At 44.0% G+C, this 25,506-nt stretch overlaps 1 pseudogene; it reads right to left on the reverse strand.

The window, feature by feature from the left end:
• Positions 1–12,005: 12,005 nt before the first annotated feature.
• LOC148519844 (5S ribosomal RNA) lies at positions 12,006–12,124 on the reverse strand (annotated as a pseudogene).
• Positions 12,125–25,506: the final 13,382 nt, after the last annotated feature.

The following is a 25,506-nucleotide window of genomic DNA, read 5'->3' on the forward strand; positions in this document are numbered from 1 at the left end:
CCCCCTTTGATCAGACACAACGAGCGAAGGACTTTCCTTCGCTCGTCGCGTCTGGCGCATGCGCACGACGGAGCTCCCTTCGTCGTGCGCATGCTCAGTGCAGACCATCGACCCACTTGCGAGCGGACAGCCGCTTGCGAGTGGGTCTGAATCAGGGCCAAAGACAAGACTCACACACTGTGAAAGTAAAATATTATTTAAACAGACACTCACTCTTACTCACCTATAATCCCTGTAGCCATTCACGTCCACTTGTCCAGTAGCATCCACAACACCTGTAAAAAAAATTCCATATTCACCTTTTCCTAGTGTAGATCATGTCCTCTTCATTCCAAGTAGGCATCCAAGGGCTAATAAAAAAAAAAAATGGGCATGCAAAACCAGGTTGGACAGCAGGAAGGGTATGTGTACACATACACTTCCTCCACGCGAATAACCGTGATCCACATGACTCATGTCATTACAGGAGCCAGCTGCCAATCAGTGGGCGCCACAGATTTCAAGGGACCCCCTACAGTAAAGAGGATGGGGGACCCAAAGATGGATTACCACTGTTAAGGTAAGAAAAGTAAAGGGGATCAAGGTTACTTCAGAAGATTTTCCACAGATGTGATAATTATGCTTTTACTAGTCATAGAGGGCAACTCAGTTCCAGACAATGTCCCATTGAACCTCACCGTAATGTTCCGCTGCGCACATTTTCATCTAGTATAGTAGCTTAACTTTGCTAATTTTCCTGCGCACCTCTGTGGTGATTGAGACAAATCTAATGATGTTGCTGGCTGCGATTCCATATTGGCATATTGAGGTCATTGCCACTAATTGAATCACTCACTATAGTTGTAAACATTATTTTTACCTACAATTTATATTTATTCATGCTATCACTTATTAGACTTTAATAAACTCATCATATTAATATATATATATATATATATATATATATATATATATATATTACTATGTACTAGGGGTGTGCACCGGCCACTTTTCGTGTTTTGGTTTTGGATCTGGATCTTTCTTCGTGTTTTGGATCTTGATTGGTTTTGCCAAAACCACCCTTCCGTGTTTTGGGTTCTGGGTTTTGTGTTTTGGATCTGTATTTTTTTTTAAAAAGCATAAAAACAGCTACAATCACAGAATTTGTGGGTTTTTCTGCTCCTATGCTATTATTAACCTCAATAACCTTCATTTCCACTCATTTCCAGTCTATTCTGAACACCTCACACCTCACAATATTGTTTTTATGGCCAAAAGGTTGCACCGAGGTAGCTGGATGACTATGCTAAGCGTCACGAGTGGGCGGCACAAACACGTGGCCCATCTAGGAGTGACACTGCAGTGGCAGACAGGATGGCAGTTTGAAAAACTAGGCCCCAAACAGTACATACTGCAAAGAAAAAAAAGAGGTGCAAGATGGAATTGTCCTTGGGCCCTCCCACCTACCCTTATGTTGTATAAATAGGACATGCACACTTAACAAACCAATCATTTCAGCGCCAGGGTCTGCCACATGACTGTGGCTGAAATGATTGGTTTGTTTGGGCCCCCACAAAACAAGCTGGCAATTAATGTGTCCCTGCACAAACTGGTTCTACGGAGGCAAGATGTCGTCCTCATCCTCCTCATGCACCGATTCCTTGGATAAAACAGGAAAAAGGGATTTAGGTGACCCTGGACTGCTTACGGTCTGAACCAAAGTTTCTGAACTTGACAGTAACTTTTTATGAACGCGCTGCAGGCGCCGTATAAGGGAGGATGTTCCTAGGTGGTTAACGTCCCTACCCCTACTTATTTCACCTTTACATATGGTACATATGGCAAGACAGTTGTTGTCCGGATTTGGATAGAAATATTGCCAGACCAAAGAGGTGGAATGTTTGGTCTTCTGCCCAGGCATGACTGTGATGGGCTTTTTCATCCCACGGACAACAACTGTCTCCCCCGGAGCCTGATTTAAACAAACCACATCACCATCAGAATCCTCCTCGCCAACTTCCTCCTCAGTGCCAGCTACACCAGTATCCTCATCCTGTTGTACTTCAACAGTGATATCTTCAATTTGCATATCAGCAAGTGGACTGTGGGTGCTCCTTTCAGCACTTGCAGGGGGCGTGCAAATGGTGGAAAGAGCCACCTCTTCCCGTCCAGTGCTGGGAAGGTCAGGCATCGCAACCGCCACCACACTTGGACTCTCCTTGGGGATTTGTGATATCTTCTTAGAACGCACAGTTCTTCGCTGTGCTTTTGCAAGCTTAACGCGTTTGATTTTTTTAGCGGGAGGAGGGCTTCCATCGTCATGTGAAGCTGAACCACTAGTCATGAACATAGGGAAAGACCTTAGCCGTTCCTTGCCACTCCGTGTCGTAAATGGCTTATTGGCAAGTTTACGTTTCTCTTCAGATGATTTAAATGTTTTTTTCAAGGTCATTTTCCTGAACTTTGTCATTTGGGATTGTATGTGCCCTCTACTATGACATTGGGCATCGGCCTTGGCAGACGACGTTGATGGCATGTTATCGTCTATGTCATGACTAGTGGCAGCAGCTTCAGCACTAGGAGGAAGTGGTTCTTGATCTTTCCCTATTTTATTTTTATCGGAGAAAGTTTGGTCCTCCATTTATGTTATATTGATATATACGTGCGGCTAAGGCGCACACAAACACAGAAAATAATTTTTTATTTTTAATGGAGACTAGTGCACTTTGTGGGTTACACCACCCTTTAAGAAATGAGACAGCCGGCCCTTTACTTATGGGACACAGGCGCACGCTTGGCACTACTTTGTTGATGCACGTGCGGCTACTGCGCACACAATTCACAAACACAGAAAATAATTTTTTTTTGGTTTGGACTGGAGTGTACTTTGGGGGTTACAGCACCCTTTAACGGTCAAGCCAGCCGGCCCTTTACTTATGACACAGGCGCACGTTTGGCACTACTTTGTTGATGCACGTGCGGCTACTGCGCACACAATTCACAAACACAGAAAATAATTTTTTTTTTGGTTTGGACTGGAGTGTACTTTGGAGGTTACAGCACCCTTTAACGGTCAAGCCAGCCGGCCCTTTACTTATGACACAGGCGCACGCTTGGCACTACTTTGTTGATGCACGTGCGGCTACTGCGCACACAATTCACAAATACAGAAAATATTTTTTTATTTGGTTTGGAGTGTACTTTGGGGGTTACAGTACCCTTTAACGGTCAAGCCAGCCGGCCCTTTACTTATGACACAGGCGCACGCTTGGCACTACTTTGATGATGCACGTGCGGCTACTGCGCACACAATTCACAAACACAGAAAAAAATTTTTTATTTGGTTTGGAGTGTACTTTGGGGGTTACAGCACCCTTTAATGGTCAAGCCAGCCGGCCTTTTACTTATGACACAGGCGCACGCTTGGCACTACTTTGATGATGCACGTGCGGCTACTGCGCACACAATTCACAAACACAGAAAAAAATTTTTTATTTGGTTTGGAGTGTACTTTGAGGGTTACAGCACCCTTAACGGTCAAGCCAGCCGGCCCTTTACTTATGACACAGGCGCACGCTTGGCACTACTTTGTTGATGCACGTGCGGATACTGCGCACACAATTCACAAACACAGAAAATATTTTTTATTTGGTTTGGAGTGTACTTTGGGGGTTACAGCACCCTTTAACGGTCAAGCCAGCTGGCCCTTTACTTATGACACAGGCGCACGCTTGGCACTACTTTGATGATGCACGTGCGGCTACTGCGCACACAATTCACAAACACAGAAAAAATATATTTTTTTTAGCACTTTGGGGGAGCACCCCTGACGAACAGAGCACCCCCTGGACAACACTACAGCACCCCTTTAGGACTGGGACACTGCACAGGACTTTGGAGTGGACACAGCCCCTATGGACAACTGACTGCACAACACAGTTCAGCCAGCCCCTATGGACTTTGAAGTAGTGGACACAGCCCCTATTAACAACAGCAGCACAGCACAACACAGCCAGCCCCTATGGACTTTGAAGTAGTGGACACAGCCCCTATGGACAACAGCAGCACAGCGCAGCACAGCACAGCACAACACTACTCTGCACTACACTACACTACACTACACTACACAGCCCAGCCAGCCCTAACTCCCACCCTCCCTCTTCACTGTCCACAGCCGAGTGAGAAAATGGCGCCGACGCGGGTACCTTATATAGGATCCAAAACCCGCGAAACTCGGAAGGCGGGATGATGACGTTTTTGCCTCGATTTCAGAATCCGAGTCAGGCGGGAAAAGTCGAGCCTGACTCGGATCGGACTCGGATCGGGGGGGCTCGGGGGGGTTCGGATTTCAGAAATCCGAACCCGCTCACCCCTACTATGTACAGTTATAACTGTGTAAATAAAAGTAGTCTGGATGTTTATTATTCTAGACTTTCCAATGGACTTTGTTATATGAATGTTCAGTAAGTGTTCTCTTTGAAGTCCTCATGCAGTGCAGTGCAGCTATAATCAGAAAGAACGCCTAGTTAGTAAATGTATGAGAAGCTGTGTGTGACATGTGTTACTGTCAGTCTCCAGTTTCCTGTTCCCTATTATCACTGTGCATTCATGATCCAGCCTGATAAACAATACCTATTATTTTACTAAATTTTTACTGTTACATTACTAACAGCAAATGTATTTTAGATAATATCTTAACCTGGATACACACTGGGTATACACTAGACGATATATATATTGAACGATTTGTCGTTTTGAGACTAATCGGAACGTCTAATTGCCCGTGTGTACTAGGGGTGAGCGGCTTCAGATTTCGGAAATCCGAACCCCCCCGAGCCCCCCCGATCCGAGGCAGATCCGAGTCAGGCTCGACTTTTCCCGCCTGACTCGGATCTGAAATCGAGGCAAAACGTCATCATCCCGCCTTCCGAGTCTCGCGGGTTTTGGAACCTATATAAGGTACCCGCGTCGGCGCCATTTTCTCACTCGGCTGTGGACAGTGAAGAGGGAGGGTGGGAGTTAGGGCTGGCTGGGCTGTGTAGTGTAGTGTAGTGTAGTGCAGAGTAGTGTTGTGCTGTGCTGTGCTGCGCTGTGCTGCTGTTGTCCACTACTTCAAAGTCCATAGGGGCTGGCTGTGTTGTGCTGTGCTGCTGTTGTTAATAGGGGCTGTGTCCACTACTTCAAAGTCCATAGGGGCTGGCTGGACTGTGTTGTGCAGTCAGTTCTCCATAGGGGCTGTGTCCACTCCAAAGTCCTGTGCAGTGTCCCAGTCCTAAAGGGGTGCTGTAGTGTTGTCCAGGGGGTGCTCTGCCATCAGGGGTGCTCCCCCCAAGTGCTAAAAAAATAATATTTTTTCTGTGTTTGTGAATTGTGTGCGCAGTAGCCGCACGTGCATCAACAAAGTAGTGCCAAGCGTGCGCCTGTGTCATAAGTAAAGGGCCGGCTGGCTTGACCGTTAAAGGGTGCTGTAACCCCCAAAGTACACTCCAGTCCAAACCAAAAAAAAAATTATTTTCTGTGTTTGTGAATTGTGTGCGCAGTAGCCGCACGTGCATCAACAAAGTAGTGCCAAGCGTGCGCCTGTGTCATAAGTAAAGGACCGGCTGGCTTGACCGTTAAAGGGTGCTGTAACCCCCAAAGAACACTCCAGTCCAAACCAAAAAAATATATATTTTCTGTGTTTGTGAATTGTGTGCTCAGTAGCCACACGTGCATCAACAAAGTAGTGCCAAGCGTGCGCCTGTGTCATAAGTAAAGGACCGGCTGGCTTGACCGTTAAAGGGTGCTGTAACCCCCAAAGTACACTCCAGTCCAAACCAAAAAAAAAATAATTTTCTGTGTTTGTGAATTGTGTGCGCAGTAGCCGCACGTGCATCAACAAAGTAGTGCCAAGCGTGCGCCTGTGTCATAAGTAAAGGGCCAGCTGGCTTGACCGTTAAAGGGTGCTGTAACCCCCAAAGTACACTCCAGTCCAAACCAAAAAAAAAATTATTTTCTGTGTTTGTGAATTGTGTGCGCAGTAGCCGCACGTGCATCAACAAAGTAGTGCCAAGCGTGCGCCTGTGTCATAAGTAAAGGGCCGGCTGGCTTGACCGTTAAAGGGTGCTGTAACCCCCAAAGTACACTCCAGTCCAAACCAAAAAAAAAATTATTTTCTGTGTTTGTGAATTGTGTGCGCAGTAGCCGCACGTGCATCAACAAAGTAGTGCCAAGCGTGCGCCTGTGTCATAAGTAAAGGGCCGGCTGGCTTGACCGTTAAAGGGTGCTGTAACCCCCAAAGTACACTCCAGTCCATACCAAAATAATATATATTTTCTGTGTTTGTGAATTGTGTGCTCAGTAGCCGCACGTGCATCAACAAAGTAGTGCCAAGCGTGCGCCTGTGTCATAAGTAAAGGGCCGGCTGGCTTGACCGTTAAAGGGTGCTGTAACCCCCAAAGTACACTCCAGTCCAAACCAAAAAAAAAATATATTTTCTGTGTTTGTGAATTGTGTGCGCAGTAGCCGCACGTGCATCAACAAAGTAGTGCCAAGCGTGCGCCTGTGTCATAAGTAAAGGGCCGGCTGGCTTGACCATTAAAGGGTGCTGTAACCCCCAAAGTACAGTCCAAACCAAAAAAAAAATATTTTCTGTGATTGTGAATTGTGTGCGCAGTAGCCGCACGTGCATCAACAAAGTAGTGCCAAGCGTGCGCCTGTGTCATAAGTAAAGGGCCGGCTGGCTTGACCGTTAAAGGGTGCTGTAACCCCCAAAGTACACTCCAGTCCAAACCAAAAAAAAAATTATTTTCTGTGTTTTTGAATTGTGTGCACTGTGGCTGCACGTGCATCAACAAAGGAGCAGCGCCAAGCGTGCGCCTGTGTCCCATAAGTAAAGAGCCGGCTGGCTCATTTCTTAAAGGGTGGTGTAACCCACAAAGTGCACTACTCTCCAGCAAAAATAAAAAAATATTTTCTGTGTTTGTGTGCGCTTTAGCCGCACGTATATATCAATATAACATAAATGGAGGACCAAACTTTCTCCGATAAAAATAAAATAGGGAAAGATCAAGAACCACTTCCTCCTAGTGCTTTTGCTGCTGCTGGGAGTTGTTCATCATCCCAGAGAGGAAGTAGGAACATCAGTACTTTTACTAAACAATTGACCCTCCAACAGTCCCTAGCGATGAGGATGAAGTACGACAGCAGTCATCCTGAAGCAAAACGTATAACTGAGGCCTTGACTGCTATGTTGGTGTTAGACGTGCGTCCGGTATCCGCCATTAGTGCAGTGGGATTTAGCCAATTGATGGAGGTAGTGTGTCCCCGGTTCCAAATCCCATCTAGATTCCACCTGCATCCTCAAAGCAGCAGCGACAAGCATGCGTCTGTCTGTTAAAGGGTGGTGACACCCTCAAAGTGTGCTACACAAACAATAAAAATATTGTTCTTTTTTTTCTGTCTTTGTGAAATGTGTGGGCTGTAGCCACACCTGCATCCTTAAAGCAGCAGCGACAAGCGTGCGTCTGTCTGTTAAAGGGTGGTGACACCCTCAAAGTGTGCTACACAAACAATAAAAATATTGTTCTTTTTTTTTCTGTCTTTGTGAAATGTGTGGGCTGTAGCCGCACCTGCATCCTTAAAGCAGCAGCGACAAGCGTGCCTCTGTCTGTTAAAGGGTGGTGACACCCCCAAAGTGTGCTACATAAACAATAAAAATATTGTTCTTTTTTTTTCTGTCTTTGTGAATTGTGTGGGCTGTAGCCGCACTTGCATCCTCAAAGCAGCAGCGACAAGCGTGCGTCTGTCTGTTAAGGGTGGTGACACCCTCAAAGTGTGCTGCACAAACAATAAAAATATTGTTCTTTTTTTTTCTGTCTTTGTGAAATGTGTGGGCTGTAGCCGCACCTGCATCCTTAAAGCAGCAGCGACAAGCGTGCCTCTGTCTGTTAAAGGGTGGTGACACCCTCAAAGTGTGCTACACAAACAATAAAAATATTGTTCTTTTTTTTTCTGTCTTTGTGAATTGTGTGGGCTGTAGCCGCACTTGCATCCTCAAAGCAGCAGCGACAAGCGTGCATCTGTCTGTTAAAGGGTGGTGACACCCTCAAAGTGTGCTACACAAACAATAAAAATATTGTTCTTTTTTTTTCTGTCTTTGTGAATTGTGTGGGCTGTAGCCGCACTTGCATCCTCAAAGCAGCAGCGACAAGCGTGCGTCTGTCTATTAAAGGGTGGTGACACCCTCAATGTGTGCTACACAAACAATAAAAATATTCTTCTATTTTTTTGTGTCTTTGTGAATTGTGTGGGCTGTAGCTGCACTTGCATCCTCAAAGCAGCAGCGACAAGCGTGCGTCTGTCTGTTAAAGGGTGGTGACACCCTCAAAGTGTGCTACACAAACAATAAAAATATTCTTCTTCTTTTTTCTGTCTTTGTGAATTGTGTGGGCTGTAGCCGCACTTGCATCCTCAAAGCAGCAGCGACAAGCGTGCGTCTGTCTGTTAAAGGATTACATCGGTGACAGCATCCAAGTTGGCATGTCAGACAGTCCGTACCTGTACTGTCAGGAAAAAGAAGCAATTTGAAGTTCCCAGTACAAACTGGCTCTATTTTACCTGAGTTGCCCCCCCTCCAGTGTGTACTCCGAAAGAGTGTTTAGTGCAGCCGGGAACCTTGTCAGCGAAAGGCGTAGGAGGTTGCTTCCACGAAATGTGGAGAAGATGATGTTCATAAAATGAATTATCAACTCTTCCAGGGAGACCAGCCTCCAGAACGTACAGAGGGACCTGTGGTTGTGGATTCCAGCGGGGACGAATGAATACTCTGTGAGGATAAGGATGTACACAACACTGAAGAGGGTGAGGAATCGGTGGATGAGGAGGATGAGGACGACATCTTGCCTCCGTAGAGCCAGTTTGTGCAGGGACAGATTAATTGCCAGCTTGTTTTGTGGGGGCCCAAACGAACCAATCATTTCAGCCACAGTCGTGTGGCAGACCCTGGCGCTGAAATGTTTGGTTTGTTAAAGTGTGCATGTCCTGTTTATACAACATAAGGGTGGGTGGGAGGGCCCAAGGACAATTCCATCTTGCACCTCTTTTTTTTCTTTGCATTATGTATAGTTTGGGGCCTAGTTTTTCAAACTGCCATCCTGTCTGCCACTGCAGTGCCACTCCTAGATGGGCCACGTGTTTGTGCCGCCCACTCGTATCTCTTAGCATAGTCATCCAGCTACCTCGATGCAACCTTTTGGACATAAAAACACTATTGTGAGGTGTGAGGTGTTCAGAATAGACTGGAAATGAGTGGAAATTAAGGTTATTGAGGTTAATAATAGCATAGGAGCAGAAAAACCCACAAATTCTGTGATGTTATCTGTTTTTATGCTTTTTTTCAAAAAAATACAGATCCAAAACACAAAACCCAGAACCCAAAACACGGAAGGGTGGTTTTGGCAAAACCAATCCAGATCCAAAACACGAAGAAAGATCCAGATCCAAAACCAAAACACAAAACACGAAAAGTGGCCGGTGCACACCCCTAGTGTGTACATACTATTGCGTGCTCCCGTGAGCGGCTCAGGAAGAAATGAATATACGGCAGCTGATGTCTTACTTCTGGATGTGGCGGGGGAACGATATATCGGGCGGTCGTACACCAGATCGTGCACTTTGTACAGACTGCCCGATATATTGTGCTGTCGCATCTGCCATCGCTGGGTACACATATCGTCTACTCTAGTGTGTACCCGGATTTAGAAATGTTTTTCTTTTCAAAGAATGAAAGTGCTCAGAATAATAAATCTAATATATTACTTTGAAACAATACGGAATCATAATCATTGTATGTTACAGGGTGTCATCAGTCAGGATAAACTGCAAACTAAAGTCCTTCACATACAGTAGTTACTCACCAACCATTTCTATTGGGTAGAGTACAGTCAAAACAAGGACTTTGCATGTGGCACTCCTCAGAATAGTTTCTTCTGGAAATAATTTGTAATATGCAGCCAACTGCTGTACTGTACAGTTACTTGTTTCTTTTGTTGGTAATTTACACAAATTGTACAGTACGTGCTATCGCCCACTTTTGTATTTTGCAGATGCTGTATTTCCTATAGAAGTCAACAAACATCTTATAAAACCATAATTTAATGAAATATTAGTTATTTGATTTGTGTTGGAGCTTGTAAATCTTGTAATGTAGTTGAGGATGCCCTGCAAAGCATGTTACTTGTTGGAGGGCAATTGTCCTGGCACAACTGCCTGTAGCCTATATCACTGCAAGCAATATCAGAGGTCATATCCACAGGTCCTTGTAAAAAGTATAAACAAATCTATGTATTCATAACAGATCATTCAGTGTGTTCTCCATACTCATTCAAAGATAGATACTGTGGCGTAACTATAGAGGGTGCAAAGGGTGCGCTTGCTATGGGGCCCGGCGGCTGCACTCAGGGCCAGATTAACAATGGGACGGGTGGACAGCCTGCTGGTCCCTGCTGCAGTGCTGCCTGCCAGCGCCGCGGCTGTCCACTGCCTCCCTGAAACCCCGGCAGGCTAACGCCCACCCAAGCTCAAACTCCGGCGGGGCTGACACATACACCCCTCTCTCAGGCCGTCGCCAGTTAAAACACTAGAAATGACAGCCATGTAACATAACAGCGTGTTATGTCACACATGTGCCGTCCGCAGCCCCGACACTGCACCCAAAAGCAACTGAGAAGGACGAGCTCAGCTGATCCTGAGGTGTCAGTTGGAAGTCCTGCAGTTATGGAAGGCTGCTGTCCGGGTGTCGCCTCCTTCCAGCAGCTGCTGCTGACCACTGAGAGTGTCCTTCCCTTCAGCCTGAGCCAAAGACAGTGCATCTGTGAAAGGTATGCAGGCAAAAGATTATATTTCTATATTTTTTGACACTGTAGTGTATATAAGTCTGTATGACACTGTAGTGTATGTAAGTCTGTGTGTGTGTATGTATATATATATATATATATATTAGTACACAAAAGAAGTGTCGGCGCCAACTTGGAATTGGTACAGAGGATAAATAGTGTATAAAATATATATATATAATAATAATAAATATATACGTACTCCCTTAGTATAATAGGGTGTCAGCTAGGCCCAATGTAAAAGGACTTGTGGGGTAGCCCTTACAAGTATAATATTATAAGTGTATTAGGTGATGAGCGACTGACGTATATCTGTGCAATAATTAGTAAAATGTGCAATTCAACCAACAAAACATGATACACACAGTATATATGTATGAAAAAAATATATCACAATTTAATAATAATAAAATATACACACAAAATAGACATATATAGAGATACTGCTTAGATAAGCACAAAGTGTACTAATAACGTGTCCACAGTGTGCAAAAAGTGCTTATAAATATTCTAAAAGTGCGATTCAATATAAAAAGCGAGCAGAATATATATACTTCAATATTTAAAACATTTTAAACCAGTATCACAGAGGAATTAATAGAGTAAAAACAATTATAAAAACAAGTTAAAAAGTTCCAGACAGGTCTCCTTCCTGATGTTCATATTCCGGTTGTCATAGTAACCGGGATGCCATCTTCCCGTAAACAGCTGATAATTCAAAAGGGGAACAGATTAGTAAATGTATTCATAAATAAATGATATGCAGAGGGAGCGGGCCCTGGCTAATAGCACAAATCAAGAACATACTGAAGTATAATTGGATTCTGTATATTATTGTAATAAAAGGATAATATGAGAAATAACAACATTTATATTTTGGAGCATCATGATTTTGTTAAAAAATATAAAAATATATTCATATAGTTGTTCAAGGACCAGGATGAAAGACTTTTTCTTTTTTATGTGGAATAGATGAAATGAAATAGAGTCAATATGGTGAAATAAAGTCAATATTCCATAATGCTGGTTAGTCAGCAGAGGGATCTTCATTCTTATTATGATTTTCTAATATTCCATAGATCTTCAGCTCGTATGTGGCCCATAGTCCTTAAGACAGACTGAGTGGCTAATGTACACCCTACTGTGGATATTAAACTACAACACTGAGTATTCCCAGGTGGTCTCCCATCCAAGTACTGACCCAGCCCAATTGTGCTTAGCTTCCAAGATCAGACAAGATTGGGCGTTAGTACAATGGTAAGGTTGTAGATACTCGAACCAATATCCACAGCTACCAACTCATCCATCATAGAAAAGGGGCAATTTCATAACTTTCGTTAAACCCATTTGGAGCCATTGTGTTAAGTTGGAAGATCCAAAACATTTCCCTCCGCGAAAGTTTGCTGCTAAGATCTCCACCTCGTTCTCCCAAAGTCACATGTTCAATTGCTTTAAAGGTGAGTTCTTCAGGGTTAGAAGCATGATGCGCAGTAAAGTCTCTAGAGACCGCATGTCCTTCTACTTTATTCTTTATGTTGCGAATATGCTCTTGAATCCTTATTTTTAGGGGTCTTTTTGTTTTCCCTATGTATTTTAGACCGCATTGACATTCTAATAAGTATATGATTGATGTAGAATTGCAGTTCATAAAATTCTTAATTTCAAATTCTTTTGAATCATTGTAGTTACAAAAGACTTTTCTACGTGGATGAAGATATCTGCATATGTTACAACGGCCACATTTATAGCATTTAAAGCCACCATTGCCTGAAATGAACCTTTACAGATAAGCTTTGCACTTTTACTCTAAACTTCCTTTTTTAAGAAACAAGTCTGGAACTTTTTAACTTGTTTTTTATAATTGTTTTTACTCTATTAATTCCTCTGTGATACTGGTTTAAAATGTTTTAAATATTCAAGTATATATATTCTGCTCGCTTTTTATATTGAATCGCACTTTTAGAATATTTATAAGCACTTTTTGCACACTGTGGACACGTTATTAGTACACTTTGTGCTTATCTAAGCAGTATCTCTATACATGTCTATTTTGTGTGTATATTTTATTATTATTAAATTGTGAGATATTTTTTTCATACATATATACTGTGTGTATCATGTTTTGTTGGTTGAATTGCACATTTTACTAATTATTGCACAGATATACGTCAGTCGCTCATCACCTAATACACTTATAGTATATATATATATATATATATATATATGATGAGTGGGTCCGGTTCCCTGAGAATCGGACCCACCCGAACTTCGGGGATCCGGGGCGATCCGAGACGCCCCTCGGATCTCTCCTCCTGCCCCGGATCCCTAATCAAGGCAAAACTTTGCGATCCTTTGTGTTGGATCTCGAGGTTTTGCCTCGAGTGGACATTTTTAAAAATGCCTTTGCCTTCAATGGGCAAAGCGCTGATTGGCTGACAGAGCCGTTTGTCACGGCTCTCAGCCAATCAGTGTTATGGTGCCCATTTGCATAGATCGTGTACAAATGCATGTAGCACGGACCCAGGAGATCTGTGCTACATGCATCTGTGTGATTGACACAGAGCATAGACGGGTCAGTGAGACCCGTCTGTGCTACTGTGTATTTCAATGACACAGATGCACACACGGACCAGGAGATCCTTGCTACTCGCATCTTTGTCATTGACACAGAGCACTGACAGGTGCTGTGCTGCCGCTGTAAAAAAAAAAAAAAAATGGCGTGCCCCCAACCCCCCCAAAAGTTCAACCAGCCCTGTCTTAAATACAGGGGACAAACGACATAGAGGTCCCCCGTACTTAAGCACAACCAGCACCAGGCTAGTTTGAACCAGCCCTGGTTGCCAAAATATGGGGGTCAAACGATGTAGGGGTCCCCTGTATTCTGCACAACCAGCACTGGGCTCTGATCCGGTCCTGGTTCTGGAAATACAGGGGAAAAAAATGAGTAAGGCTCCCCTGTATCTTCCAGAACCAGCACCAAACTTTTTCTAGAGGGGGCTGATGCAACAGCCAGGGGAGCCCTTTCACCGGGCCCCCCCAGCCGCAGCCTCAGCCCTGACCGGTAGTCAGCCCAGGCTGGGGAACTCTGGGGAGCTGGGACCCCCCCAATAAAGGGGTCCCCCCTTCCAGGGCACCCCAGGCCCTGGCTGATAGCCCGGGGCTATCCCCGCCAACCTTGGTGGCGGATTAATAGTGTATGTGTTGTGGAAAAATAAATAAGTGTAGACATTGTCTTTACAAGTAGAACTGCAGGTCCCAGCAAGCCTGCCCTGCATGCTGGTACTTGGAGAACCACAAGTACCAGCATGAAGGGCATTAAGGGCCCACTGGTACCTGTAGTTCACCGATAAAGAAATGTTTAAATAAACAAAGGACACACACACCATACAGAGTATACGTTTATTAAACATACATGCACTCACACATGTACACACATGTACACATACTCACCTATGTATCTCTGTAGCATCAGTCCACTTGTCTGGTAAAGTATCCTTAGGGGACCTGTGAAAAAAAAACATACTGTCTCCTATGCGAGGTTCTGTCCCCTTCGGTCCGAAGTAGGCATCCCCTTCTGTGTCAATCACACAGATGCATGTAGCACGGATCTCCCGGATCCGTGTTACATGCATCTGTACACGATCTATGCAAAATGGGCACCATAACGCTGATTGGCTGAGAGCTGTGACAGCCGTTAAAGGCAAAGGCATTTTTAAAAATGGCCGCTCGAGACAAAACCTCGAGATCGAATACAGAGGATCGCAAGGTTTTGCCTCGATTAGGGATCCGGGGCAGGAGGAGAGATCCGAGGGGCGCCTCAGATCGCCCCAGATCCCTGAAGTTCGGGTGGGTCCTGTTCTCAGGGAACCAGACCCACTCATCTCTAGTCCAAACAAACCAATCATTCCAGCCACAATTGTCAGTCCCTGTCGCTGAAATGATTGGTTTGTTAAACTGTGAATGTCCTGTTTCATATACAAAATAAGCGTGGGTAGGAGGGCCCAAGGACAATTCCATCTTGCATCTCTTTTTTTTCTTTGCATTATGTACTGTTTGGGGCCTAGTTTTTCAAACCGCCATCTTGTCTGCCACTGCAGTATCACTCCTAGATGGACCACGTGTTTGTGCCGCCCACTCGTGTCGCTTAGCATAGTCATCCAGCTACCTCGGTGCAACCTTTTGGACATAAAAACACTATTGTGAGGTGTGAGCTGTTCAGAATAGACTGGAAATGAGTGGAAATGAATGTTATTGAGGTTAATAATAGCGTAGGAACAAAAAAAAAAAAAATTCTGTGATTTTACCTGTTTTTATGCTTTTTTCCAAAACAAATCCAGATCCAAAACACAAAGAAAGATCCAGATCCAAAACCAAAACACGAAAAGTGGCCGATGCACACCCCTAGTTTATGCAAAATGCATCCCATACTGACCGTAAGACAGGAGCATATACAGCTGTTTGGAGGCAGATCACTTCAACCCTTGATACAAAATATGGACTTGATAAAAGTGATGATAACAATCGTCGGCAACTTCTGATTGGCTCATTGCATCTGGATCCCTCTTGTTATTTATGTTACACCTATAGTACACTTAGTACTGTGATCTATTCACATCATTATAGTAATCTCAGTAACACTAACAATCACAAGGAGAAAACAGATCCAGGGCACTTGGCAATAAAATACATACAGAAATATTCAGATGAATGAATAAAAATTTTATAACAACTCTTCTTTCCTGTAACAATCATGGGTACAGGTTGAGTCTCCCATATCCAAAATGCTTGGGACCAGGGGTATTTTGGATAACGGAATATTCTGTATATTTTGGAATATTTGCATATCATAATGAAATATCTTGGGAATGGGACCCAAATATACACACAGAATACATTTATGTGTTATATACACCTTATACATACAGCCTGCAGGTAATTTTATACAATATTTGTAATAATTTGTGCCTTAGACAAAGTTTGTGTACATTGAACCATCAAAAATCAAAAGGTTTCATTATCTCAGTCATCCCAAAATAATTCCGTATTTCGGAATAGTCCATATTTCAGAATATTTGGATATGGGAGACTCAACCTGTACATGTAAACAGAAAAGCCCTATGATAGTATAAAACCTTAATATAATATTACACCCATGGTGACATCCGACGGAACATGTGAGCATATAGTGAATCCTCTATGTAGTAGTAAAATAGGAATACTGCAAAGACCTAAATCCAAGTGTGACCGAATATAAAGCCCCTTTAGGGTACAGTGCTTACTGGAATGTGTGAAGCTATCAGCCTGCAATAGGTTGTTTAGTAGCCATAAGCACTGGTAAAATAGGGTCCTCCATCATAAATCTCTTGCACCCATGGCCGGCGTTACCATTAGGCAATATTAGGCAGATGCCTATGGGGGCCGGCCACTAGAGGGTGCCGTTGAATCAGACTCCCATAAACATGAAAGATGTCTCTGATCGAGGCATCCTTCATTTACAATCATCATGCTGCTGGAAACTGCAGGTGCAGTGACTGCTCTCTGTCTCAGTCTAACTAGTTACATAGATTGAGACAAAGGACCTCATTCGGAGTCAGTCGAAGCGGCCGCACAGTCGTACGGGAAAAGGGGCCGGATATTCAAATGATTCCCTCGCAAGTTGCGTCCCTAAGTTCGGATCGGTAGCTGGCCGACCAAGGGGAGGAAGCGGCCGGAATTCAAAAAAATACGCCCCCTTCTCGTACGCATTGCACGTCATCTCCGGGCATATAAGGATTAATCGAGACCATCGGGAACCATCGGAACTGGTCGTAGAGCTTAAGGTTGACCATACCCTCTCTTAAGCTCTACGATCATATCAGTGTAAAAACCTCCCATGTCACATGTGCCATGACGCTACTTTGTTAATTATGCACTCCCATAAACCGTATGCACTCCCATAAAACGCCGTTCGCATAATTAGGCACGCCTGCGTTCGGATCTCCACTCCCCCGTTTTCAAGCACCTTCCCCTGTTACCACCCACAAACGCACGCGCATTGCGAACTTTACGCATACGCAGTATAGCGAACATCGGTGGCGTACGACCGTGCGGCCGCTTCGACCGACTCTGAATGAGGTCCTAAAGGTGGCCAGACATCTGCGACGGATCGTTGCGATGCAGGGATGCCATCGGAAACTTCCGATCGACCACCATCGATGTTCTGCAATCCGTTGCCGGATTGCAGATATTTGCCATGTTAAATGTCGGCGATTTGACGATCGCGATCATTTTTTGATCGTGATCAGGAAATCGGCAGAATCCAACATGTTGGATTTCTGCGATCCTGCAATGCTGGGTTGCAGCATCGCGGGATTTCGGCAATCCATCTCAGATGGATGGGGCCCATTAGCCTGTGCTGTGACTCTAGACACAGATAGCGCTCCTGTCCCCTGCTGATTCCTCCCATCCACTTCCTGTTCCCTCACTCCGAGTCCCAGCCAGGCACAAAGTAGCCACACCCCTAGAAGAGACTGAGACTGAGACGAGGAGCTGGCCTGTGCTGGGAGGAGAGCTGCAGTGCAGATTCATACTGGAGAGTGACACACTGGTGGTAAGTGCCCCATGCGCCTGTGTCAGAAATGTAACTGACACCTGTAATTTACTTATATTTGATATGTTTTGCAAACACATCTGCATACCTCCCAACATTTATAAACTGAAAGAGGGACAGGCCGCAAGCGGTTGAAAAGGGGGCGTGGCTTATGAAAAGGGGGCAAAGTCAGTTGAAAATGGGATGGAGCCTCGTGGCTTCCCCCGTTTTCGTCACTTTGGGGGCGTGCCCAGCACTCTCTGAGATGCTGGCCAGCCCCCAGGCTCTCCCTACATGAGTGAAAAGATGCCGTGCGCATGAGCACGGCATCTGTTCTCCTCTTGCACACCCGCTGCTCTGCTATGCAGAGTAGCGGTATGTGCTCTCCCCAACTTCCCCCCCACCGTGGAACACTGCTGCCCACGGGCAGGACAGCGGGACAGTCCCAGAAAAATGACAGTTGGGAGGTATGCATCTGTGCCACTTCCTGCTGCTGCTGGGGTCTCTCTCTCATATCTATCTATCTATCTATCTATCTATCTATCTATCTATCTATCTATCTATCTATCTATCTATCTATCTATCTATCTATCTATCTAATCATATCTCTCTCTAGCATATCTATCTATTTAGCTCTCATATCTATCTATCTAGTATCTATCTATCTATCTAATCATATCTCTCTCTAGCATATCTATCTATTTAGCTCTCATATCTAACTATCTATCTATCTTCATCGACTGCAATTTGGCTGCAATTTTTCACAGTTGCAGTCTGTACTATTAGGGAGCTGGAGTAGCTATGAATGTGAGGGGTTGGGCAGAGGGTTTGGGGGTAGGAGGGGAAGCATAGTGAACCTTTGCCTTGGGTGCCTTAAAACCTTGCACCAGCCCAGCTTGCACGAATGCTTACATAGAAACAAGTGAGAGAACCGATTGTGCAGTATCACACAACACTTTATGTCACATCTATGCATCCATACAAAGAAAAACAAATAAATAAAACTGTTCCTCTTCATCATGTGTTCTACTCACGGCCTCTGCCATGCTGCCTATACTTCTGTGGATGGAGGGAATACAAGTAATCACTCCACATTATTATATTACGCATATTTCATCTTTTTAAAGGAAAAGGTGACGAATATGAACTGAACTTAACAAACACTTTCCTTTATCTTGGTGAAAGTAACTTTATTAGTTATTAAAATACTGCCCAGACATGTACTGTATTGTGTATGAATTGACGCAAATGTCTGAATGAGCCAGAGCCCCTTTAACATGTTATTAGTTTCCCTTTTATGTGTTAATTTGGGGATGAGGTTGTGGAATGACAGCCTATCACAGGTTAGGGAGTGGCTATTTCAGGGTCATATTAGTGATTCCTGTCAATCATTCCTTCTCTTGCCTGTCAGAAACCCTCCCTCCTTCCCATCTTTGGATGTTGTTTCTGTTTCTCATTGTGATGGCGGTAAGGACAGCTGTTTACATAAGTATTCAGTTATTCCATAGTTGGGTGCGCTCTCCTCAGCCAATGATATATGATCCTTGTCCTGTCAGTGCATGTGACACTGCCCATCCGGGTGTGTCCAATCTTGGGGAGTTGTACACCAATGATTGAGTTTGGGATGCATTACTGTCTGTTTTATGTTGTCTGCCACCATAATCATTTGAAAGAAATTAAATCAATTGTCAAATAAAATTTGCCAAAATTTTTAGCCATCTCCTGTTGTCATGTGTTTTATTTCAGTAGATAAGTATGTTGTATATCATTAGGGGTATAACCACATTAATATCGATCGTTAGTATATTTATTGTGTACTAATAGCATTTACTACTACAATTGTGAAGCACACCTCCTTGCATTATCCGGGCGCATACTGTATACTGCATACTTTGCATATACTGTACGCGCAGTTTAGTAACTATACAAAATGTGACCTTTTTAGATTTAGAATATGGTATTTAGATGGACATTCAATCCAGCTCTGCCTGAGCTCCATTATGTATGTGATGGTTTTAATTGTGGTGTCTGTGCCATTAAAAGGAGTCTATATTTAGTATTCTGTTATACAGTAAGCACCTTTTTGCTACTAGTTACATTAGTTGTATTTTAATGCAATGCCATCTGAGTGCTTTGAGAATGGTGAGAGAATTCCTTTGTCCCATGTCATAAAACAAAGGTATTGTAGAATTCACACAATTCTCAACCGGCTTGGATGGCATTGCATTAAAAAACTTATGTAACTTTAATCTCCATGTGTGTTTACTTTAAATATATATTTATATATGTATATATACACACATACATACTATGACATGGAACCTGTTACCATGGAGACTAAAGAATGACATCATAGTGCTGCAACTGCTGTCACTGGCTGTCTGGCTATAGGTCAGGATGTCAGGAAAGAGCCTAGCTCTCACTATGGCGATATTTTTGAAAATATACCAGTGACTTTTATGCATCGCACCTCAACGATGGAATCGATGTACATAAAAAGTGAGTAAAAACGTAGAGTGAGAACATTGTAGCACTTTATGGAGCCACTGTTTTATATAAAGATACAGCATATGTATGTGTGTGTAAATATATATATATATATATATATATATATAGTTGTGCTTCTCAGCCCGGCACTCCGTGAGTGATCAGTGAGAAAAAGGTTTGTAAAGTGCTGTGGTGCTCTCCTTGAATCCATGGTAAGGAGACTGTATAGTCAATAAAATGCAGGCAGCACTTGTCAGGCTTGTAGTGAAACCGAGTTAGTTTGCTTTATTCAGACCGATATGTTTCGGGGACAACATGTTTTGGGTAGACTCCACGATTCGAGATTAATCTAAGACCCATATACCTTGGGTTAGTAAATACACGACTAACAGCATTGAATCTACCAAAAGAGCTAAAAAATGGTGGCCAATCATTAATTCTGACAGTGAATTACCAACTTTAAATAATAAACAACTTTTGCCCAGTTATACCACGGGGACAAATATCAAGGATAGAGTGGTTAAACTGGACATATCTGGTCTTTCTAAAACATTACCCAGACATTTTATGAGCACCAGAAAAGGGTGCCATAGATGTCTGGGGTGTGTAACTTGTAATACACTACTTACTGGGGATACGTTTGGACATCCACACACTGGTAGGAGATACCTGTACACTATCCATTATAATGTAACATGCAGTACTACTTATGTTATTTACATGATAACATGTCCCTGTGACAATTTAAGGAGAGGATGGCACTACATTGTAGTGCCATCAAATAGGCCCATGAGAGAGGCCAAAGTGATCAGCCGCTAGCTAGACACTGTTTACAATAGCATCATAGCGTGGCTAGTATCAGAGCCATTATCATAGATCATGTGCCCATTAGCCCGAGAGGTGGGAATACGGTGAAAGCTCTATTACAAAAAGAATGTAGATGGATTTTTCATCTGAACACCTTGGTGCCAAAGGGGTTAAATGAGACACTGGGGCTCCAGTGTTATCTATAAATGCATCATTTATATGTTTCTATGACGTTAATAGTCATTGTCATCATACATCATGAGGTCCTAAATTAGTATTCCGTGATGTATTATATATCTTGGGATAGATACGGTACGCCTCATAATTGGGGACCATACAGTTATTTGGTATTGAACTTGGGTGGACAAGTATTTGTCCCTCATATGGCATGTTGTTTTGTTATTATTATTGGTATTTTTGTAGTGTTAATTTACACCTTCAATAAAAATCCCGTTCACTCTTTTATTAGTAGCAATGTATATATGCGGTGTTATTGGGTTAAATTGAATGATTGTCTTTCCATGGATTTTTTCTAGTTAACACAATCTTAGTACATCTATACATTTTATGCCACTTTGGTAGTAGTATATAATTTAATAACATATATTACTGTGACTTTAGGTATCTGATTGTGATTTATAATGTTTTAATGTCTTTAGCAACACATGTTGCATTGTTTTATTTGTTGCACCTGTGTGACGGAGCCCGTTGTGGTTGACGTTGGGTAATACCCATGTGACGCTGTACCTCACGGGGCTTTGGACCACAGGTGTGAATAACAGGTTATTCAGCACAGGTTGGGGTGGGAGTGTCTATATATGTTTGTCTATGCACTATGTCGGTATACGTTTGTCCCTGAGGACGGGGGTTGTCCCCGAAACATGTCGGTTGAATAAAGCAAACTAACTTGGTTTCACTGCAAGCCTGACGAGTGCCGCCTGCATTTTATTGAGTATATATATATATATATATAGAGAGAGAGAGAGAGAGAGATAAGGCCTCTTGCAAATACAAAAACGTTTTGTCGTTGTCTCAGTTTATTGTTTGCCGAAAGTTTAAACAGTAAACTGAAACATTGACTATACGTTTTTGTGATTGCAAGAAGCCCCATGAGTGCTGTAGCATACTCTCTGACACTACATTACCTACAGCTGATAGCACCTGGGCACACTGTGGATGGTTTGAATAGAGTGCTGGCCTCTGCATACTATATATATATAATATATGTATATATATATATATATATATATATATATATATACATACACACACACACACAGTATGTGTGTGTGTATATATGTGTGTGTGTATATATATATATATATATATATATTATATATTATATATATATATTAGGGGTGTGCACCGGCCACTTTTCGTGTTTTATGTTTTGGTTTTGGATCTGGATCTTTCTTCGTGTTTTGGATCTGGATTGGTTTTGCCAAAACCACCCTTCCGTGTTTTGGGTTCTGGGCTTTGTGTTTTGGATCTGTATTTTTTTGAAAAAAAGCATAAAAACAGCTAAAATCACAGAATTTGTAGGTTTTTCTGCTCCTATGCTATTATTAACCTCAATAACCTTAATTTCCACTCATTTCCAGACTGTACATAATGCAAAGAAAAAAAAGAGGTGCAAGATGGAATTGTCCTTGGGCCCTCCCACCCACCCTTATGTTGTATAAACAGGACATGCACACTTTAAAAAACCAATCATTTCAGCGCCAGGGTCTGCCACACAACTGTGGCTGAAATGATTGGTTCCTTTGGGCCCCCACAAAACAAGCTGGCAATTAATCTGTCCCTGCACAAACTGGCTCTACGGAGGCAAGATGTCATCCTCATCCTCCTCATCCACCAATTCCTCACCCTCTTCAGTGTGTACATCCTCATCCTCACAAAGTATTAACTCGTCCCCACTTGAATCCACCACCACAGGTCCCTCTGTACGTTCTGGAGGCTGGTCTCCCTGGAAGAGCTGATAATTCATTTTGATGAACATCATCTTTTCCACATTCTGTGGAAGCAACCTCCTACGCCTTTCGCTGACAAGGTTCCCGGCTGCACTAAACACTCTTTCGGAGTACACACTGGAGGGGGGGCAACTCAGGTAAAATAGAGCCAGTTTGTACAGGGGCCTCCAAATTGCATCTTTTTCCTGCCAGTACAGGTATGGACTGTCTGACATGCCTACTTGGATGCTGTCACCGATGTAATCCTCCACCATTCTGTCAATGGTGACAGTATCATATGCAGTGACAGTAGACATGTCAGAAATTGTTGCCAGGTCCTTCAGTCCGGACCAGATGTCCAAACTTGGTCCTGCCTGCCCTGCATCACCGCCAGCGGGTTGCTTAGGATACCTAAGTTTTTTCCTGGCAGCCCCCGTTGCGGGAGAAAATGAAGAAGGAGCTGTTGACGTGTCACGTAACGCTTCAGCTGACAGTTTGTTCACCAGCAGGTCTTTGCACCTCTGCAGGCTTTAAACCTAGGATTGAGCACGGTGGCCAAAATGTAGTGGTCTGATTTCAACAGATTGACCACCCTGGAATCCTGGCAAAGCGAATGAAGGGCTTCATCCACAAGTCCCACATGCCGAGCGGAATCGCTCCGTCTTAGCTCCTCCTTCACTTTCTCCAGCTGCTTCTGCAAAAGCCTGATGAGGGGAATGACCTGACTCAAGCTGGCAGTGTCTGAACTGACTTCACGTGTGGCAAGTTCGAAGGGCTGGAGAACCTTGCACAACACGGAAATCATTCTCCACTGCGCTTGAGTCAGGTGCATACCCCCTCCTTTGCCTATGTCATAGGTGGATGTATAGGCTTGAATGGTCTTTTGCTGCTCCTCCATCCTCTGAAGCATATAGAGGGTTGAGTTCCACCGCGTCACAACCTCTTGCTTCAGGTGATGGCGGGGCAGGTTCAAGAGTGTTTGCTGGCGCTCCAGTCTTCGGCACGCAGTCGCTGAATGGCGAAAGTGGCCTGAAATTTTTTGGGCCACCCAAAGCGTCTCCTGCACGCCCCTGTCGCTTTTCAGAAAATTCTGCACCACCAAGTTTATTGTGTGAGCAAAACAAGAGACGTGCTGGAATTTGCCCAGATGTAATGCCCGCACAATATTGGTGGCGTTGTCAGATATCACAAATCCCCAGGAGAGTCTAAGTGGGGTAAGCCACTGGGCGATGATTTCCCTCAGTTTCTCTAAGAGGTTGTCGGCGGTGTGCCTCTTACTGAAACCGGTGATACACAGCATAGCCTGCCTTGGAACGAGCTGGCGTTTCTGAGATGCTGCGACTGGTGACGCTGCTGCTGTTGCTGCGAAAGGTGATACATCTACCCAGTGGGCTGTCACAGTCATATAGTCCTTAGTCTGCCCTGTTCCACTTGTCCACATGTCCGTGGTTAAGTGGACATTGGGTACAATGGCATTTTTCAGGACACTTTTTCTGACGTTTCTGTAAAGTCTCGGTATCGCCTGCCTAGTGAAGTGGAATCTAGACGGGATTTGGAACCGGGGACACACTACCTCCAGCAATTGTCTAAATCCCACTGCACTAATGGCGGATACCGGATGCACGTCTAACACCAACATAGCAGTCAAGGCCTCAGTTATACGTTTTGCTTCAGGATGACTGCTGTCGTACTTCATCCTCCTCGCTAAGGACTGTTGGAGGGTCAATTGTTTAGTAAAAGTAGTGGTGTTCCTACTTCCTCTCTGGGATGATGAATGACTCCCAGCAGCAGCAACAGCAGCAGCGGCAGCAGGAGGCGTAGCAATGCAGGATCCTCCGGAGGAATCCCGGATAGGAGAGTCAGTGTTGCCAGTGACATGGCCTGCAGGACTACTTCCGATCCTGACTAAGGAGGAAATTGACGAGGAGGGAGTTGACGGTGTGGTTTGCAGGCGCTTGGATACAACAGGACAACGGGATTTAGGTGTCCCTTGACTGCTTACGGTCTTAGCCAAAGTTTCTGAACTTGACAGTAACTTATTATGAACGCGCTGCAGGTGCCGTATAAGGGATGATGTTCCTAGGTGGTTAACGTCCCTACCCCTACTTATTCCACCTTTACATAAGGTACATATGGCAAGACAGTTGTTGTCCGGATTTGGATAGAAATATTGCCAGACCAAAGAGGTGGAATGTTTGGTCTTCTGCCCAGGCATGACCGTGATGGGCTTTTTCATCCCACGGACAACAACTGTCTCCCCCGGAGCCTGATTTAAACAAACCACATCACCATCAGAATCCACCTCACCAACTTCCTCCTCAGCGCCAACTACACCAGTATCCTCATCCTGTTGTACTTCAACAGTGACATCTTCAATTTGCATATCAGCAAGTGGACTGTGGGTGCTCCTTTCAGCACTTGCAGGGGGCGTGCAAATGGTGGAAAGAGCCACCTCTTCCCGTCCAGTGCTGGGAAGGTCAGGCATCGCAACCACCACCACACTTGGACTCTCCTTGGGGATTTGTGATATCTTCTTAGAAAGCACAGTTCTTCGCTGTGCTTTTGCCAGCTTAACTCTTTTGATTTTTTTAGTGGGAGGAGGGCTTCCATCGTCATGTGAAGCTGAACCACTAGTCATGAACATACTAGGGATCGACCTTAGCCGTTCCTTGCCACTCCGTGTCGTAAATGGCATATTGGCAAGTTTACGTTTCTCTTCAGCTGATTTAAATGTTTTTTTCAAGGTCATTTTCCTGAACTTTGTCATTTGGGATTGTATGTGCCCTCTATTATGACATTGGGCATCGGCCTTGGCAGACGACGTTGATGGCATGTTATCGTC

Source organism: Taudactylus pleione, unplaced genomic scaffold (genome assembly GCF_031769625.1).
Source record: "Taudactylus pleione unplaced genomic scaffold, aTauple2 ptg000181l, whole genome shotgun sequence".
Lineage (NCBI taxonomy): Eukaryota > Metazoa > Chordata > Amphibia > Anura > Myobatrachidae > Taudactylus > Taudactylus pleione.